Source organism: Hermetia illucens, chromosome 2, assembly GCF_905115235.1.
Source record: "Hermetia illucens chromosome 2, iHerIll2.2.curated.20191125, whole genome shotgun sequence".
In the NCBI taxonomy this organism is placed as follows: Eukaryota; Metazoa; Arthropoda; class Insecta; order Diptera; family Stratiomyidae; genus Hermetia; species Hermetia illucens.
The window spans coordinates 50350162-50372070 of record NC_051850.1 but is presented as its reverse complement, the minus strand read 5'-3'; positions in this window follow the sequence as shown (position 1 = coordinate 50372070).

Sequence of the window (21909 nt, the reverse complement as noted above, 5' to 3'; positions counted from 1 at the left end):
TGTCGAAATGTACATTAAACCGTTTAATGTACATTGACGACATCAAATTGTATGCCAAAGACGAGAACCAACTTCGCTCCTTGCTGGACATCACCATCCAGTTCAGTAGGGATATCGGCATGCAGTTGCGTTTGGAAAAATGTCGCATAAAAACAATTGTTCGGGGAAAACACACCGACAACGAAGGATACAGCCAAAATAACATCCGAGTTGAGGGTATGGATTCGGACGACGTCTACAAATACATCGGCATATTGTAAGCAACAACACCTGCTGTGGCAATAATTAAATCGAAGTTGCTGGGGGAATTTGAACGGCGTCTGGATCTTGTACTTAAAACTGAGCTGTTCGGGAACAATAAAATCATGGCAATCAACACCTTCGCTATTCCCGTCCTTCTATATACTTTCGGTGTGATACAGTGGAGTAATACGTATTTAGAATCTGTCAATAGACGGGTAAGGGTAGTTCTTGCAAACAACAACATGCACAATAGAGCTGCCGAAAAATTGAGGATCACTATCCCACGTCATCAGGGAGGAAGGGGGGTACTTGATTTAAAAACGTTGCACTACAATCAAGTGCATTCTCTTCGTGAGTTGTTCTATGAGAAACAATCCTCTAGCCAAATACATCAGGCTACCGTCGAGGCAGATAATAAATTATCTCCTTTGAACTTGAGAAGCAGAGAATTGGATCCCATGTCGAATGTTACTTCAGTCCAACAGAAGATCGAAATGTGGAAAGAGAAACTCATTCACGGAGGTCATATCAAAAATTTGTTGTTGTCAGGCATTGACATCGAAGCCTCCAACAAATGGTTGACAAATGGCGTACTTTTCTATGAGACCGAAGCATTCCTAACTTGAATTCAAGATGCTTCGCTCCCAACAAAAAATTATAAACGGTACATTCGCAGAGAATCTTGGAAAATGATCGGGTCAAACTACTGTGGGATCACACTATTGCGACTGACCACAGTGTTAATCATAACAGACCCGATCTAGTTCTGCTTCTGAAGGAAGAACCAGCGTGCTTTATAATCGATGTAGCCGTACCGTTGGACCGGAACACTGTTGAAAAACAGCACGAAAAAATCCGGAACTACGGCCCCTTGGCAGACGATATGAAGCAGACTTGGAGACTACAAAAGATCGAAGTAGTCCCAGTAGTAATTTCAGCGCCAGGATTAGTCCCGCAGAACTTACATAAAACGCTGAAAGTGCTCGATCTTAGGGCTGGACTATACATGGAGATGCAAAAACCGGTTATCCTTGCAACCTGTGCTATAGTCCGAAGAGTCCTGTCCGGTAACAATCTGACCTAATGGGTTTCAGTCTTGATCCGCACTGTCTTCGATATAAGATCCATGTCTCTGTAGTGTAGAACCTCCGCGTCATTGGCTGAAGTGTTTGCGACAATCGGGATGTAGTAATAAAACGCATCATCGCTGTGATGCGGGCCTTTGGATGTTGCCTTCAGCCCATCCTTAGGTGGTCGGGCTTTTTTAACTATATATATATATATATAGAAAAGTACAGAAGTTTTTTCCCCTTTCCACTATTTACACACACACCTAACAACCATTCAATTAATTTGCAGGAGTGTCTGTTCCCTACAAGTAGCAGGCATCAAAACGTGGATGCCTAATAATTCACAGAGACCTATATATGTAGGTGAAAAGAAGAAAAAAAGGTATTGGTAAATGAAACGACTATTGTGATTCTTCTATTTATATCTATATAGTATAAACTTATGAAGAAGCTGTTCATATTGTTATCAAAAGCCAACAGGAAGTCCAACGCAGATCCACGTGATAAGAGCGAAAAAATACAGGATAAAATATCACTATTCATAACTATATTTGTTTCCTTTCAAAAACTAAACATATACAAAATAAGGAAGCTATGCCTATCGAGTGAAAATGGAAGGCCAGTTCTCATTTCTCATCGATATCTTTTAGATCTATGTAGAACACGAAAATGTCCTCCTCAAAATACCACATTGAAAATATTTTATCGTGAGGATTAATCAAAGACTCAACGACACCTAGCACTTGTACAGAGCAAAAACAGGAAGAGATTATCCCTTGCGTTCAAACGTTCGTACTTAGCACCTTTCTTCCTATGAATCATCAATGATTTATCAGTAGCTCTGCATGCAAGATCCATACATTTACTGGAAATCGTTTGATCTAGTTTCACCTCATTCATCCCTCCTGTAATTGCCAAAAACAACATTACCCCCTCCCAAGTTTACAATTCAGAGCAAATGAGGCAGGTGATTCGGTTTTCTAAATCCTTCGTTTCCACTACCTGAGCTCATACCCTGCAGTGCATGTGTGCAATTGGAGTCAGCAACAATTTAATTAAAATAATTAGGTGTGTGTCGGACGAACAACATAATTTGCCACCATATGCCGATGTCAACACCCCGTTTTATCTATCTAAGTTGTTAGTTTAATTGAAATAAAACGGTAAAGAAGCGTCATCACCACAATCATCCCCTGGTGCAGTACAAGAACAGTCCAAAATAGCGTCTCATTATTTTCATGCTATTTCTTCAATTATTTTGGTGAAGTCAGTGATTTATTGGAAGGGATCAAGTGGTGTCCATTTTCAGATGCTGCGTTGAACCCGTGATTCTTCATGTTTTTTGTAATTCAGTTTTGAAGGGATGCTTCCCTCGATGTACCTATTCCCATATGGGTAAATTTTTTAAGCATATGGAATGTTTTTGAAAGGGTGTTGGTGCTAATTAGTGATGAAGAGGATTCGAATTCTAATGTTATTTTGTGGCTAACTTTTTTTGGACCCTGCACCGGATTATGATTTATGTTGATTAATTCGTTATTCGACTGACAGTTTCCATGGTGCTTATTAATTTGAATAAAACCGCAACTTTTGTCAATGTCCTTCTCCTGAAGGTTCACTTCGTTTATAGTAGATCATCAGAATAAAGTCATTTCGAGTATTATATCCACAAAAATATAGACTATCCTTTTCTATAAATAACTCAGATATAATTACATGATTCGCCTCTCGAGTACTGCATCCATCCAGTGAATGTGCTTGGAGTCAAGAAATTTGATATTCTCCGGCAAAGTGTAAATTATTTACCTACAATTAAGTCAGATACGAGTATTGCTGGTGTTGTTGCTTGTGCATATGAGTAATTTTGAATTGTTGATAATTTTTGCCTAATGGTTGAAAAGTCTTTGCGAGCATTTTTGTTTTGTCCACTACAAATGACGAGACAATCGCATCGTCAAGCGGCTACTAGGTGGGTAACTTGATATCCTGTGTTAGCGTTTGCGATTTCCTGTGGGAAAATATTTTCATCGGTGCTATGGTGACATACTAAATGGAATTTTGAATGTACACAATTTTGCACTTATACATAGATATGTCACTCTATACCTTAATTGAAATAGAGCGACACACTAGGTACATACATATATAGGTAAATATGTAGGTCTCTGAAGACAATATGAATTATATTATCTTTCATAATATTCTATATCTGGATGATGATGATGTTCTCCAAATATACTATATACGAAGGTACCACATGGAGTTAATGCTTCTGTGGTCAAATGCAAAATCACCAAATTTCTTTCATGAGCTTTGCACGTGTCGATAAAAATGTATAATTATATCTATAATACAATAATAATTGATTAAATTATTGTTTTTAATGTTCATATCCGGTGGAGAAATATGTATTTTCTTACATGTAAATCCATGTAGGGTCCTTCTTATGAAAACGAACAGTACATACGGACCCAATTAACATGGATGCAAATAAATAATAGCGAACTGAAATCGGCGAACGAGAAGAATCTCTTCAAAGGAAAGATTGTGAGCAGATGCGGGTCCCTAACATCAGTTAGTCATAGAAGTAGGCAATTTTCCATAAACTAGGTAAGCAAATTAGTGGTCGAGATGCTGGAGGACGCATAAAAGTTCTCAATGCATTGACGGAGATTCAATGGCAAAAGGAGGAAAACAAGAGCAAGCACGCACTGAATGACGACTCCACGAATCCGAAACGTAAGCAGGAAGCCAAACCCGCCAACAGGAAATGTAATTTGGTAGAAACGGGTAAACGATGGACAACAATTACGGACCAAAGTTGTCATAAATAGAAGAAACAAGTCGGGAAATCGAAAGCTAAGAATATTTGGCTACTCAATAGTCATCATCATCAACGGCGCAACAACCAGACGGTTTTGCGCCGAGGTCCACTAATTCGATATGCCTAAAAGCTGTGTGGCGTCCTGGCCTACGCCATCGCTCGATCTCAGGCAAGGTCTGCCTCGTCTTCTTTTTCTACCATAGATATTGCCCTTATAGACTTTCCGGGTGGGATCATTCTCATCCATACGGATTAAGTGACCCGCCTACCGTAACCTATTGAGCCGGATTTCATCCACAACCTGACGGTCATGGTATCGCTTTCGTCGTTATGTAGGTTACGGAATTGTCCATCTTCATGTAGGGGGCCAAAAATTCTTCGGAGGATTTTTCTCTCGAACACGGTCAAAAGTTCGCAATTTTTCTTGCTAAGAACCAAAATCTCCGAGGAATACATAAATTGACCCTATGGTGAGGCGTTTCGAGCGAAACAGTTTTTGTAAGCTAAAATAGGCTCGGTTGTGATTTTCGACCCTAGATAAGAAAATTATCAACGGTCTCAGAGTTGTAGAGTCCTATCTTTATTCTTCCCGTTTGACCAGTGCGATTTGATGTTGTTGGTTGGCTGCTACCATATATTTTGTTTTGCCTTCATTGATGTGCAGCCCAAGATCTCGCGCCGCCTGCTCGATCTAGATAAAGGCAGTTTGTACGCCTCGGGTCGTTCTCCCCATGATGTCGATAGCGTCAGCATAGGCCAGTAGTTCGGTGGACTTAAAGAAGATCGTTAAGGTTAAAGAGGACGCATCATAGGGCATCCCCTTGTCATAGACCGTTGTTGATGTCGAATGGTCTTCAGAGTGATTCTGCTTCTTTTATCTGGCCTCGCATATTGGCCAGGGTCAGTCTAGTCAGTCTTATCAATTTCGTTGGAATATCGAATTCTCTCATGGCCGTGTACAGTGTTACTCTGGCTATGCAATCATAAGCGGCTTTGAAGTCGATGAAAAAATGGTGCAACTGATGTCCCTGCTGATTTGCCTCGAGTGAAGGCTCTTTGGTATGGGCCAATGATGTTCTGGGCATATGGGGCTATCCGGCCTAGCAAGATAGTGGAGAATATCTTATAGATGGTACTCAGCAACGTGATACCTCTATAATTGCTGCACTGTGTGATATCTCCCTTTTTATGTATGAGACAGATAATCCCTCTTTGCCAGTCGTCAGGCATTGATTCGCTGTCTCACACCTTGAGCACCAGTTGATGAACCACTTGGTGTAATTAGTTGCCTACTTTTCGAGTTCACAGACCTGTTGGTTCTCCGAGACTTCCTTTTTCCTGTCAAGTCGCTTCTCCGCTCGCCGGAGTTCGTAATAAGTCTCCGCGCCTGCCCGCCTTCTTTGAGAATGTAACATTATTCGGTACGCAGCATTCTTCCGTTCCGTAGCTAGCTTACATTTATCATCAAATCAGCCGTTCGGACTCTTTTTGCGACTGGGCCAAGTATGTTTGTGGCCGTATTTATGATAACGTTCTTCAGGTAATCATTTGTTGATGCTTCATCTCCAGGATCTCTGTTGACTGCGGTTATTGCGGCATCCATTTCCCTGTTACATGTGTTGCGGAGGGCTGTGTTGTGGATGGCTTCAGTGTTAACTCTCACCTGATTGTCAGAGGGGATTCTGGGTGATGTTGTTATTCGAGCTTGGAGCAGCATGCCAGCGAGATAGTGATCCGAGTCTATATTGGCCCCCCTATATGTTCTGGCATTCATCAAGGCTGAGAGGTGGCGGCGTTTGATCAACACGTAGTCAATTTGGTTGAAAGTGATTCCATCCTGGAGAGACCCACGTATGTTTGCGGACCGCTTTCCGCACAAAGCAGGTACTTTCAACAACCATTTCGTGTAACACTGCTAATTGAATAATCCGCAGTCCGTTATCATTTGTATTTTTGTGTAACCTATGGGAGCCGGCTTATCGCCTGAATACGGGCTCCGTCCCTACTTGACTGTTGAGATCCTCAAGTATGATTTTAATATCATATCTGGGACAAGTTTCGAGGATTCGTTCTACTGCCTCGTAGAAGATATCCTTCTCTGACTCTGCAGTCTCCTCTGTAGGGGCGTGAACGTTAATGAGGCTTGTGTTTCTAAACTTGCCTCGCAAGCGCAGAGCGCATAACCGCTCGCTTATGTTTTCAAACCCGATAACAGCAGGTTTCATTTTTTGGCTGACTAAGAAACCTACTTCGAACACATGGTTTAATGGATGGCCGCGTTAATATATGGTGTAGCGGCTCTTCTCCACGAAATTTATCCCATGCTATCGCATCTCTTGCAACGCTGTTACATCAACCTTATATGGGGTCAGGGTATCGGCTAGTTGCTCAGCAGCATTTGGTCTGTACAGGGAGCGCACGTTCCATGAGAAAATGCGCAAATCGTTATTCCTTCATCGTTGCCGGGTTCGTCATTGTGTTATCCATCCAGTCCGAGGCTCCGGTTGTGGCTTCGTAACTTCGGTTTTGCGTGTATAGCTCGTTCAGACCAATTTTGGCAAGTGAATTCTCGTTAACGCGAATTACGTGGCTACACCATTGAGGACGCCTCTCACAAAAGATAAGTGCAACTCCATGTCGATTGCAAATATTCTCATTTCGGATGTGATCAAAACGTGTCATGCCACTAGTGTAACGCAACATCTTCGTCTCCATTACCGAAAGACGCCGTTCTATGTCTTTTATAGTTGGTCAACATTCAGAAGCATAGACAGCGACAGAACGGGCGATATTACAGTAAATTTTAGTTTTGAGGTGTTCATTAATATGTTGAATATACTCGAACTTCAATTCGCAGTAATTTCACGCGAAAGGGGCAAATTTGACTTACTATAATTTTGTTAATAGTGTTAGTAGGATTTTCACCAAACTTTCCATTATGGTGCTTTATTAAGGTTTTGTATAAAACAAAGTCTTATTAAAATCGGTTCACTGCCTTTCTTTTTCTTTTAACTGGAATCTAGAACGCGCATGGAGAACACTTACCGACTAAAACCTCCCATATTTTGTCCACACTCACCCGCGGACCACTGTTCTGGCATTGCTTTGCGGCGCTGTTCAGTTCTTAGCTGTCCACTCTAAATGAGCTGCTACCGCTTTGCGTGGCGTTAATTGCAGTTGCTTCCCCGTTACGCTTCTGCGTTTCTTAGCTGCTGGTAGATCCTCTTCACCATTGCAACTACCGTGTCCCATGCTGTGTTTGATTACACTTTACCAAATTTTCCACCGTTAAACGGGTATTTAGCTCTATTTCAATCTATCTTCCGGAACTTTTAAATCTTAGGCAGGTGAATAAAACGTGTTCGGAATCTTCGGGAGTCGAAAATGGTCATTTCTTTCACGGATACATTCTCAGAAACTACCCAACCCAAAAATCTGAAAAATAAACACAAGACCGCCACTATATGATGCCTTGGCTCCGAAAAACCCTCCATACCGATATCTGTTCAAATAAAGTTAATATTATTATATTACTATAATTTTTGGTAATTGACTGTAAAATCCCCCTTAAGTTCATCCTAAAATCACAAAATTGTAGCAGTGCAGACTATAATGCATGACCCTACCAAGTTTCGTGGTAGGTTAAATTTGTCGCTTCTGTGCAAATTCAGGAGTTTATCACGGGAAAGTGGATATTCTTACATAATATACGCGTATATTACGTGTTAGGTACTAATAGGAAATTTTTTTATAAAAGAAATACACAGAACAGGGGACCTCCTCATAAACCCAACATAGATCGATGTTACGACTCACAATCCCCACTTTTCCATCAAATTTCGTATCTATAGGAGTAACCGTTTCTGTAAATGCGGGTGTGCCAGAAAGACAGATAGCAAAGCGATTTTCAACAAAATTGAAACGCATCAATATTTTAATTAAAAACAGATCGGAAACTAGAAGCTAAGCGTTCTAGATATATTCGGACACAGGATCATTTCCTTTGTGGATAGCCATATAGAGTACGTCTGACTATTCAGTTCAATATTATACTGGCATTCTATGTCTGAGCGGACAGTAACTGTCAGATACGAACACCACTATGAATTTTCGAAGATTTAGATGAGCCAATTGTTTCTGAGAATGGGTCCTTGAAATAAGTGACCTGTTTCTAATGCCCACACCTCCCCCCACCCCCTCCTCCTTTGATGTCAAAACTAGGACCTAGTACCTTTTATTTGACTATATTCGCACCCGATTTTCGCATGCATGAAACTCTCCTAAAATCAACGAAGCACGATGTCAATGGCGTACATATATGGACGTTGCCACTTCGAATCTTCCCATCAAGTTTCGTGTCACTAGTTAAAACCGTTTCTAAGAAAAGTAACTTGACAGACAGACAGTGAACTGATGTTAATAAGGTTTCATTTTCTACAAAACTTTGAAAGGACGCAATGTCATACATGGATGTGGTACGCACCATCAAAACTGACCCGAAATTAGAAGAAATTAAAAGGACTCAAAATGGAAATCTGATACCTCAACTTAGTGAAACAGGGAGAAAAGCTACTGAGTTCTGAAATGCCGTCGGCGAACCTGTGGTTACTACGAAGGAGAACATAGGTGCGATGATTCGCTCTCAGTTCGTAATTAGAGCGGCACACGAACTCCATCACTTGTCGGTACGGCAAAAAGTGCGAGGAAACTTTTGGAAGCGCGAAGAATCAAAACAGATAAATTCCAATCACTGCTAGGCTATTCCAGGTCTCCTGACACAAACTACGAGCGGAGGTTGTGTTAATCAACGAACCATGTAATATGTCGGATAATAATGTTTGGATGAATGTTTTGTCCAAAATGAAAGCATCAACCTGTATAGTTACATGGGGAAGAGAATGGGTCAGATCAGTGAAATCACTTCAATCATCATCCACAATACATCTGCAAATCTTCCTGCTTTTCGACAAAATAACTTTGCCAGGAAAAGTTGGGTGTGTCTAGCAGCATTAAGGCTCTGCCACCTGTTATTATAGGAAGTTTGTTCCCAGTTTTTTAAAACAGCCTTAGCTAGTGCTACTGATACCCCTATTGTGGCATAGGGGTCATTTGAACCCTTTTATACTTAGGCATCCGAGATTTCATTTCCCTCTAATCTACAGTGACCAAGTCCCAGAGTAGTTCCACCGTATTGAATCTACAAATAGATCAATCGGTTTTTCTAATCCTGAACGATTTTCGAGATAATCAAAGAACCACTCGCCTTCAGTGCGGCATGACTACCGCTGTAGATTACGATGCTCCTGCCCTTCAATCGCTCGTCGATCACCCACGTTGCCGCACTTAGGATCACACACACTTCAACCTGAAAGACCGTTACATATTGTCCAAAAAGAAATGCCCATTTCTCCTTTTCATTCGAGAACCGTCGATGTAGAAGACTTCAGTACATTCCATCATACATCCTTCTGGGACTTCCCAGTTTTCTCTACGTTCTCTCTACTATGTTTGGGGCCCGAGAATCGGAAAGCATTATAGAAACTAAATTCAGTTCACCCAATAACACTTCCAATGCGCTGTGCCCCTCACGTCCGCTGCATGCTTATGGATCTAAAGGAATTATTCTGCGAGCTGCTCTTATTGCAGGGGCTGAAACTAAGTAACCCACCTAGAGCTGCACCGGATATTGTACTCAAAGTATTGGTAATATCCAGACACTCAGTTCTTAACAGTGTAGCTAGTCTATAGTAATTTTTTTTGTCTCACCTTAACCACTTACACTGCAGATTCATAAATGTACATCGGTATAATAATAGCAACGCATGTCGACATTGCTATATGAGGTCTAAGTCTCCATATCGAGGCAAATGTCTTTCTGCACTACCTATAAGCTATGAGAGCTCGTTTCATCTTTACCTCTACATGTTTGTTCCGAAGAAGCTTTTTATCTAGAATAATTCCCCGATATTTCACTTGTTTGGGAAACTGAAGTTTTATATTCCTCATCTATGGAAGGCAAAAACAATTCAGTTTTCTCTTGTTTGTAAATAGGACCACTATGGTTTCATGCAAATAACTGAAAGGCCATGCCTTAGGCACCAACTGTCAATCACATCAACAACACTTCAATCAAATCACCGTTCCTAGACGCCGACCAACAGCTAGCACAGCCACGTCGTCAGTATAAGCTTGAGCGTGCATTGTCAAATGTTGCAGTTCGCATGGTAGTGAGTCGATCAACATATTCGATAGAAATGCTGATAGCACACCCCTTTGGAGGTAACTTTTCCTGACTTCCATTGTTAGGTAGCGATCGACACCCATTTCAGCACACAACAATCTCTGCTTAGCATAGATCCACTTAATTAAGGTATCATCAACACCAACTCTCGGGCGGCATCACAAGGTTTTTGGAACGGCGGATGGTCAAAAGCCCCTTTAATGTCCACGAACATCCCTATCGTGTATTCACCTTTCAGAGTAGCAGCCTCTATCTTTGGTTTTCATTTAGTGGGTGTGGCCCTAGCGCCTTGCCACTAATGCGACGATAAACCAGTCTCTCCAAACATTTCAGCAAGAATGATATCAAGCTAATCTGTCTGCAGTCTTTCAGATCTGAATAGTCATCTTTCTCAGGCTTAGGTATGAAGACTACCTTAACCTTCTGCTAAAAGGTAGGTATGGAAGACATGCTAGAATAATATTTACCATCACTGGATAGATCCCATCCATGCCAGGTGCTTTGAAGTTTTCAAAAGATAGTACAGCAGCTCTTACTTTTCATTAGTAAAAATGGAAGCTGGATAATGTGCCCTAAATCATCTTGCAATACTCTCGTCTTGAAGGGTTCCACTTCTGCCACCTGTTGACTCAGATAGTGTACTTCCAAGAGAGTCTGTACTGATTCCAATCTGGAGTTCGTGAAATTACCATCCGGCTTTCGAAGAGAGTCCAACTTAACCGATTCATCACAGACTTGGAGTCTCTCTTCCGCTTTCCAGTTCCTCACAGTATGCTCTAAAGGAGTCTCGCTTCGTACACTTAACACGCCGCTTATGTTCACATTATGAACTCCGAAAGTTTAACCCGTCTTCATTCCTATTGCTTTTACAACCACGATTCCGAAGTAATCTGGTTGATTTCCTGAGTTTTCGCAGTTCTCGATTTACCGCGTTTGTCTCGAAAAATAGGATAAGCCTCTTCCCAGCGTTCTAAAATTGTGCGATTCAGATTTCCCGATTGATCTTTTATCGCCAAAAGAGCGCTTAGTCGCCTCAGTTCAGATTGTTAGATCAATTACTTCACTTCTTTTTGGCCCTACGATCGTAGGGTCGTACTTTACGTTCGCAGTCATGAGACCCAATGGAATAATGAAATCAAATAGCTTCTCTCCTCTAGGATTGCATTTACTGCTTAACCAACAAATATTTTGAACGTTCGCATTGCAACCTATTAATAGTTTGAGACCAGTTGATTTTGCACATGCTATTAGATCGCCATACACAAAGGGTATAGGGTATAGGGTAAACAAGCCGAGGCAACTAAGACGTTTTTCCTCGCGCCATTAACCTGATATTAGAAGATGTCCTGTTACTAGGTCCTGGGAATAAAATTGTCTAGCATAGTTGCCTCTGACAATTTTAGTATCAGAACAGAAGCTCTCGATCTTATGGACCTATCATCGCAAAAAGATCTTAGCCCCCAGCTGATCCAATGTCAGAGATTTTACTAAATCCAACCCGAGGCTCTTGAATCAGAAAAATATAAGGGCAGTCTTGTAGCTTTGACAGCCTCATTACCAGCAGACAGGAAGAGGTTTTGGCATGCTGCTGGTTAATTTGACCAAGCTTTATATTTCTCGACATAAGTTCAGTTTAATATGCAATAGAAAACTTTTATAAGCATATGGCGCAGTCGTTGTGTAACCAAGATCCCTCAGAGATCGACGCTAGGTCCACTCTTGTGGAATATCATTCACCATACGATGAAGTTTTACGTCTGCCCTGTATCAGAAGGAGTAAAACCAATTCGTTTCGGCAACGATATGGTGGTCTTTTTGTAGTAAAGCACATCCACGGAAATGATGAAGCAGCGAATGAAGCAATTCGGAAGATCCAAGGTTCGCTAGAAACTGCCAGACTAGTACACCCAGAACAGAAAACGAAAGTTATTCTAGTAACAAACCGACAAAGACTTGAGCAATAGCAGCAGCTTGAATGCAGCAAAACCAGTGCATTGGGAATATGTAGAACGGAAAGTATCACTGTTAATGTGCTCGCGAACGCTAATATTATTAAGATGGTTGCGCTTCAGCCTCTCGATCTCATTAACCCGGGTTCAATTCTCAGTCTCACACTTGGATAATTATGTTTGTATTCGTGCTGTCCCGCTGCTGTTGATTTATAATTTGCAAAGTATTACATAGGTATTATGATAATGAAACTGAAGTCTCATTGAAACCTAAGTCTGTTTGAATGCCCTATACTCCACAAAAGGGGTGAACAAGAAAATACAGAGCCTGTAGTAACTAGTTAATTCAGTTACTATCTGGCTGTCCAACTATCCCAGGCTATTTTGCCCAAAATTTAGGAATAATAATAATCGTTGGCGCAACAATCCATATTGGATCAGGGCCTTGAAGTGTGTTAGAGCACTTTATTCAAGACCGTAATTTAGAAATACAACTAGTAAATTCGCCAAGATCGCAACCAATTGCTCAAGAAGAGCCAGCAGAAACCTGTCGCTGTAAATTCCTTCGGCCGAAGTAGTGATACTGACAGGGATCTGCGCGTTTAGGGGCCGAACTCACCCGATGGACTACCCCGTCTGGTCCATCATGAAAGAAAAAGTGTCGGCTATACGATACAATGCCTGTAAACGCCCGAAGTGGAAATTTTGAGCAATTTTTGGAAACTTTCTTATTTAGTGTTATGAGTTGTGATTATATCCCGTTGTTATTCTTTAAGTTTAAACCATACAATTTCAACAAGTATGCATTACAATAACCCCTTAATGATAGACGAACTCATGTATTTAGGTCGATTACTCTGCCGAGATCTGGGAAATACAGCTCGAAATGTGGTAGGTATATTAAAACCACTCCATGTCTCTGTCAAAGTGTATGCCCTCTCGCTACTCCTCTTTGCCCTTACCATGGAAAGTGGCCCGTGGGGCACCCAACGCCCAGCGCACAACAAAGCTGATCACGAATAACTTGTACAAAAGTGTCTAACACAGAACTGATTTGGACTAAATCTGAATAGATTAATTTTTAATAACCGATCCCAACCACTGGCAGAAACTGTGCGATTTAAGTATTTTGTTGCATCAACGAACACCTTAAATACAAAATTTAGCGAAGTGTCGTCTGCCCTGCCGACCTCTATGGTTCCAAGTGCTTGCCGGCTAGCAAAGACAATGAACTCGTCTCAAGGTTATAAAGACGACGATGTTTCGTTGGAAACTTTAGAAAATATGTTGATCTGAAATGATTGTATATGTATTTTTGAAAACAATTAGAAAATAAATTTTGATTTTGATTCATTCGATTATTTGTGTACGTATAAAGGAATTTTTGCCTAATTAAATCGAATCCATTTGCTTTTTCCTTTTGTGTCAATGGATCCAACTATTTGCATTTCCAAGTAGAAATTATTCCTTCATAACTAGGTCGACGTAAATATCCCATAAAGTCAACGGTGTCAAAAACCATTTCCTTATTCCAGTTAGAATCCTCAAAATGTTCTATTTGATTTCATCTTCATCTTCATCTTTTTTCGTACTCAACTGTTTTCGATAATCTGCTTAGCATCGACAAATAAGTCGCAATTTTTCAAAATTCCCAATCCATATACCCCTCATTGCGACGTTTAACTAAAAATAAAATATTTATTTTTTGTCATCTATTTTAATATTCACTGTGAAAGTCATTTCTCATTATATCTGTAACAAAACACCATTTCAAAGCTAATTAATAAACATTCAGATCTCATAGGAACAAGATTTCAACCAAGTGAATCTTTGCGTAACACTTTATTGGAAACGATGACAAATTTTCTTAATTTTCCTTCAAAACTTGATTTCAAACACGCGTATGAATGCTTCCTCTCCAAATATATATATGTATATATGTATGTTCGCTTATAAATCGTTCTCCTACCTAACAAGCAATATCAACTTTGCACAACACGGGTTTCTGCAAATCATATCAATCCGATTGGTTCCTTCCAATCTGCAAAGGGCGGTTCCTCACATGAACACTATCCTTCAAAGGCTCGTCCTTACAACTACCCTTGCATAGCATTTATACATACACAAATTCTAGAGTCGCTATCTCATTCATCGTTGTTTGCTCCTGAAAATCTTCACAATCTCGTCCCTCTCGTTGTTGGGTGTTGCTCCTTTTCAACATGGCGACTCATATAAGGATATCATATTTCAACAATTCATAATGGGCTTCTTTCTTCACGATATCCATGGGTAAATCTATAAAACGGTGGAAATTCGCTTTTAAGGATTACAATAGGGCAGTAGTGATTTTGTTTTTCCTTCACACCGATTTTAGGGAACAACTGGAAATGTGATTGAGCTGAATAATGAAGTGATTGAAATAATAATTGTCTCTCGAGGGAGTCGCAAATCGGTTTCACCCCAGCTGGGAAGATGTTTTTGTGATTATTAGCTGCGTGAAGGGGAAGGGAGCAAGTGAATGCCGGTTGTGATAATATAATTAATTTAGTGGGTAGCTAATAATGATCAAATAAATTTTTTAAATTCAATAAAAGAAACATTACTTTGTAACTATATTGCATATGTATATGTATACATAACTATTATAGAAGATAAAGATTGACAAATGAATTTGTTAAGTACCATGAAATGCGGACAAACGGACTCCTAGAATAAATAACGGAGTAAACTGCAATCATTGGAAAAGGCTAAATGAGAGCAAGGGTTCACAACGGTGAATAAATATACGAAATTGTATTTTCGACACAAGCCCAAGGAGTGGAAAGCATTTTATCTACTAAACTTTCACTTATCCAAGAGCATTTTTTGTCGACACCGATGCCCAATGGGGAGTTAGGGTTGTGTATTACAAGAGTCCTTGAAGTCCCATACCAAATTAAAAGGATAATTCGATATCAACCTCAAGCTGAATTCATTAAATTAAATCAAAACATAGATGGTCATCTGTACTGAGACCTTGGTACCAAAGTCCACCTCGAAAAATAGAAGCATTTTGAAAAAGTACTTTTCAGTTAGACGGACTAAGTAGCTAGAGGCCACCTCTCCGAATTAAAGCCTGGGTTATAGTTTTTCAGAAAATTAATCAGGTTGGTACCAATATTATTCCTATGGTGTGGGAACAATACGTGAAAAGACACTCAAGGGGTTTCATCAATTCACCACTCTGAGGAAGTGACTCCCGTGGTTGATATTTTTTCGAAATTCCTCTAATATGGAAAGTACTATGTTTCTGATGGCATGTTGGTCTGTTCTGGAACCTTTTTACCACAACCAAGTCTAGGCTGAAGTATCCCGGTTGGATTTTATAGTAAACTACATAAAAAATATACAATGTCTGCTCAGAAAAAGCTACTCAAGAAGAGAACCTCTTAATAAATTCAACTATGTTAGATTCATTTTTAAGGTTTTGTGTAAAACAAAACTTTATTAAAATCGTTTTACTGTCTGTCTGTCTGTCTCACGCATTTTTCTCGAAGACGGTAGCTGCAATTGACACCGAATTTGGTGGAAACTGTGAACGTTCACGCATACAATGAGTTACATCATTCTACATCGAATTTAAGGGAAGGTCCCCATACATGCAAAAGAGGGGTGTACATTTTTTTTCATTAAATATAGTCATGTGGGGTATCAAATGAAAGATCTCAGTTGATACTTTCCGAAGCCGGTTAGTTTTGAAATTTGTTGAAAAGGCGGGGAGTTCGGAGGGTCGAAAGTGGTCATTTATTTAACGGGGTCATTCTCAGAAACTCCCCAACCGAAAAATCTGTAAAGAATCAACAGGCTGCCACTATATGATGGCTAGGTTCCAAAATACCTTTCATACCGATATCTCTTCAAATAAAGTTCATAATAGTACAGTACCTTAAATTCATTCTAGTAGCACACTATAGCTACACACTATGCAGCACTATAGATTATAATATAGAGCTTGATCCTACCAAGTTTGGTGGAAATCGCACTATTACTAACAAAGTTATAAGTTGGAAATTCAAGATTTTGAATGTCATATCACGTTGTTGTACGTGTTACGTACTAATGGGACAAAATGACACTCAAATGTCTTTATAAAAGAAATACACGAAATCTTTCATACCTGAAGCGTTCAGCTTCCAGTTTCCCGACTTGTTAAGGTTTTGTGAGAAACAAAGGAAGGACTCAATTAGTACTCCAAATATTCTTCTATCTTATATTGGGTGAAACACAGGGGAATGAAGAATCAAAATATGTGGCCAAAAAGTGAAACAGGGGTCGTTCTCGGAACCTATTCAACCGAAAAATCTGAAAAAATCATAGTAATGCAACTATATAAAATCTAGGCCTCAAAATAGATCCCATTACGATATTTGCTCGAATAAAATTAATAATGCAATGGAGAATTTATGCGCAATAATTAAGCAGTGAGTTATGGCATTGAAATGAAACACTGTGCATTAATTTCAATTCGGGTTTTTCTATATATTTTTTGGTAAGAACTTCGATAACACCCAATGCCAAAGAAACTCGTGCGCTCAATTAATCTATTTTACGACAATCTAAAGTCAAAATACTACTGTCAAGCATATCGAAGGTTCAGTGCTTTATACACATCTACTCTAGGAGATAATGTTTCCCACCTCTCAAAATGAAGCTGATCTCGATCAAGCAATCGATATGAAGTTGCACCCATTGTGAAGAGAAAAGCGTCTTTGATGGTATGGTCATGTAATCTACATAGATGATAACTCATTAACTAAGATGGCCCTAAACATCCAAGTCGATAGGGAGTAATCCAAAAATTAAATGATGATGATGATGATCTATGAACCCCTCGATTCCACCCCGACCAAGCCTATGACCGAGAAAAGTGGCGAACCTGAACTAGATAAAACTCACACTACTACCGGAGAAAGGCCAAATAATAAGAAAAGAAAAGCAGCAATAACAAAAACAGTTCTATTTCAACTAAATCAGAAGTAATATAAACGGTAAGAACTTGTTCTAAATTATTTTTGAAGTATAGATATAGCTGTGCATCGTAAGTTTTGCAATATACATGTGTCATTATACGTCAAATATTCCCCTCAGGATTTCAACAAACATCAAAATTCAGATCAGTATATACAGTATTTTTTCTTTTTTTTTTTTTTTGGAGTAGGGTAGGTGAATGCGTTTACGCACAGAGTGTTGGACTCCCGCAAAAGCACGCTGGCGGACTACCAACTAAACACCTCCCTGTCATCAGAGAACTAGCCTGGAACCGTTTGACACATTACTTCGGGCTAGCCCTCCCGCTCTCCCGGCTTTGAGAGCCTTCAAGTCAGGGAATTCCTTTCACCAACGAGAGGGGAGGGGAGGAAGGGAGTTGTTAGTTCAGGGAACCCCTTACCGTCCGATCCCTCTGCCGGTCGAGTTCAATCTTCTTCGTTGTAAGAAGAGCCCGAACATAATGCGCAATATGATTCCAGCTGCCAGCGCTCTTCAGCATCTCTCTGACAATGTTGTCTGGAGAGAGCTCCCCTGTGTCTGCATAAAGCTGCTGGCGGAGGCCATCCCACCTCTCGCAAGAGAAAAAGGTGTGTTCAGCGTCATCCGGCACTCTATTGCAGAACACACAATCAGGAGATCGCGCCTTCCCAACCCTGTGCAGGTAAGACTGAAAACCTCCATGCCCACTTAGAAGTTGGGTAAGGAAGTAATCAATCTCACCGTGCTTTCTGTTCAACCATGGGTCTAATTTGTCGATGAGCCGCGCAGTCCACTTGCCCCTTGGCTCATTTTGCCAAAAAACTTGCCATTCATTAAGGGTGCGTTGACGTTCTTCACGGGCAACCACTTCTCGTAAGTTTTCGCCCTTACGGCGATAGATAGCTTTGCGCTCCTTGGCAAGGAGGGCAACGGGGATCACTCCCGCAATCACCATCACAGCCGGTTCGGAGACAGTGCGATAAGCAGACGCCACTCGCAAAGCTCCCCGCCTCTGCACTTGAGGTAGGCGTTTACGATGCACCTCCTTGTCAAGGGCATCAGCCCATACCTCCGCACCATAGAGAAGGACGGACTGCGTTGCTCCCATGAGGAGACGTCTCCTAGTTGATATAGGGCCGCCCACATTCGCCATTAGCCGACTCAAGGCCGCGACTCCTGCTGCAGCCCTGTCCGCGGCTGCTTTGATTTGCTCGGAGAAGCTCATCTTCGAGTCGAGCATTAAACCAAGGTATTTAACCGCTGGTTTTGACTCTATAGTCAACTCGCCGATCGATATGGGACGCAAGGTCGGGATTCTCCTTCTGGTCAGGATGACTACTTCGGTTTTCTCCAGCGCAAGGTTGAAACCGTGAGCAGTCATCCATCCGCTTACCCGTCGCATCAATATGCCAAGTCTGCTTTGCGCCTGTTCAACAGTGCGTCCGGCAACAAGTGCCGCAACGTCGTCTGCATAACCGACCAGGCGCGACTCTTCAGGCATATCGAGTCTCAGCAGACTATCGTAGGAAGCGTTCCAGAGGTCCGGCCCTAGGATGGATCCCTGCGCTACTCCCGACGTGATTTCCATCCTCCTCTGGCCCTCTAGCGTCTCATAGAACAGGGAGCGGTCTTTCAGATAATCCCTCAATATCCGCAAGAGATAGCTTGGCACGTGAAAGGAGTTCTCTAGTGTGCCTAGCATATCTGTCCATCTTACGGAATTGAAGGCATTTCTGACGTCAAGCGTTATGAGGAGCACTATCCGTCGAGATCGGCGGCTGTGCGCCCCGGCTCGGTTGAACGCATCTACGACCTCCATAACAGCATCCACTGTAGATTTCCCTGTTCTAAACCCGAACTGCCTTGCGGATAAGTCCCCGGCAGCACGGATCGCTTCAGCGAGTCTACCCCTGATGAGCTTCTCGAGCACTTTTCCGGCCGTGTCAAGCATACACAGCGGTCGGTATGCAGACGGGAGCTCCGGATCTCCTTTACCCTTACGGATTAACGCGAGTCTGGCCACTTTCCAGCGAGAAGGAAAAATGCCCTCCTTCAAGCACGCGTTGAACGCTTCGAGCAGCAATTCTGGCCGTTGGCGGAACACCAGTTTGTAAACTTCCGCCGGGATGCCATCAGGGCCTGGCGCCTTCCTGTTTTTCATAGTGAGAACCGCTTCTTCGAGTTCTCCCATTGTGAAAAGGGGGCAATCCACGAGGCTTTCCGCGCTGTTTACATCCACCCGTACAGGGTGTCTGGGGAACAATGCCCGCACAATGCGGTCCATCTGGTCGGTGCTCAGTATGCAGGGCTTCCGCAGAGCCCCGATTTTCCGAGTGACAAGCTTATAGCCAAGTCCCCACGGGTCATCATTCACCTCATTAACGAGATTTTGCCAGCCGCGAGCTTTGCTTTTATTTATAGCGCTGCGGAGTCTCCTTTTTGCTGATCTATATTGTGCCTTTATGGCACATGCCTCCTCGTTGGCGTACAAACGTTGTGCCAAACGGCGGAGCTTATGACACTCCTTCCGTAGGTCGGCAATTTCCGCCGTCCACCAGTACATAGAAGGCTTGTCGCGCCTGGGGCCTCTCCGGGGCATGGAAGCCTCACACGCCGTCGTTATCAGGTGCATCACTGAATTTACGACGGTGTCAGCTGCGACACCACCACCCCCCGGAATGCCCCCCAGTGCGGCCCTACCTGCTCCAAGAGCTTCGACGAACCTTCCGATGTTCACCTTCGCGACATTCCACACGCAGGGGGAACGTCGTGTTGGTGCTCGCCGGCAAGTAGCGTCAAACACTTCGAACGCAATGTACTGATGATCACTTGCCGAGAAGTCTTCTAGGACTCGCCACCCGTCCACCGATGATGCCAGAGATTCCGACGCAAAAGTGATGTCGGGAATGCTTCCTTCACAACCTGAGCGCCGAAACGTTGGCGTGGATCCGGTGTTTAAAATTACGAGTCCGGTTCTCGCCGCCATTTCCAGAATCCGTTTCCCTCTGGAGTCTGATTGAGGCATGCCCCATTCAAGAGCCCTGGCATTAAAATCACCGCTAACCAGGATTCGTCCCTCCGTGCTCGAAACGGCGTCCTCCAGAGCATCAAGCCGGCGTTGAAAGTCCGGAATCGACTCATTCGGCGTCAGGTAAACGCTAAAAAACGTTATCCCTAAACACCGGATCCAGGCAAATCCGTCCCCCCGGCCTTCGGCAAGAACACGAAGCCGAACGTCGTCCCGAACCCAGATGGCAGCGGTGCCTGATAAGTCGAGATACCATGAGGACGGGTCCTTGTTTCGGTATTGCTCGCTAATCAGCACTAGATCAGCATTTACTTCCGCAGCGAACTGCGCTAGCAACTGGTGAGCGGTTGCACTCCGGTGCATGTTAATTTGCAAAATGCGGATCATGGCGTTCGCACCCTAGCCCTCTCCAATTCCGCCCTGAAGATCGGACACCGTCCCGAGCCCGCAGTGTGTGCGACGCTTTCGCCAGACGCACCACGATCCCTGCAGAGAACACAACTCTCGCTTTCCTTGCAAGTCTTCGCTTGATGGCCCGCTTGGCCGCATCTCAGGCATGCTGACCTCCTGTCCGGACCCTTGCAAGCTGCTGACGTGTGTCCATAGTCCAGACACCTGTAGCACTTGGTGGGGACTATCCGCATTCGTACCCTGCATACTACCCATCCGATTTTGATTCTCCCGCTGTTAAGGAGTTTCCTCGCATATTGCTCGGGGACATCCACCACGGCAAGTTTTTGGCCTCGAGCATTTACAGAGGTAATAGCTACCCGGGCATTGGTTACCTCTGGACATTCACGCTTTAGCGCCTCCTCTACTTCGACCTTTTCTGTGAGGCAGTCAAGATCCCGTATTTCCAGAGAGCACATGGGTTCTAGGCTGGAAACAAGGGCCTTCTCCCCCAATAGCCCCTTGACCGCTTCGCAGAACGTGCTCTTGTTGGTCGTCTTTGGGCCCAGTTCGACGAGAACTCCACCACTCCTCGTTTTCCGTATCGAGGACACCTCTGCTCCGTTCTCCTCGGGTTTCATCCTGTAGCGGATTTCACTAAGGACTTCCGCAAATGTCTTGCCTTCCGTCGGCTTAATGAGCAGAGCCGACGGTCTAGTCCTTCTTCGTTTCGTCGTTTTTTCCGCTACTGGCTTTGGATTGGCAGCCTCCTTGTTTTTGGACAGACGTGTCTCTGGCGCTGGAGTCCGTTGTTTCTTTTTATCCTTTTTCGCCTTTTTTTTTTGGGCCTTGGAGACTACTTCGATAAAGTCTCCTTCAGGCACATCGTCCTCTTTCCGCTTTTTCCCCTGTTCACTTTGCAGAGGGCTATCTGCGGTCCGTTTGACGCAAGCAGCATTCTCAGCGGGGAGTGCGACTGTTTCTGCTCTACAATCGTCTTCCGCTGCTCTCCACGTGCGTCTATAAAAGGAAACGCGGTCCAGTAGTTCCTCCAGTTCCATCAGCCCGTTTTTGACGCCTTTGCTGACGTTTCTCTGAAGGAACGTTGCCGACCGCATACGCTTCACCACTGCTGCGCACTTTCGGATGAGCCTTTC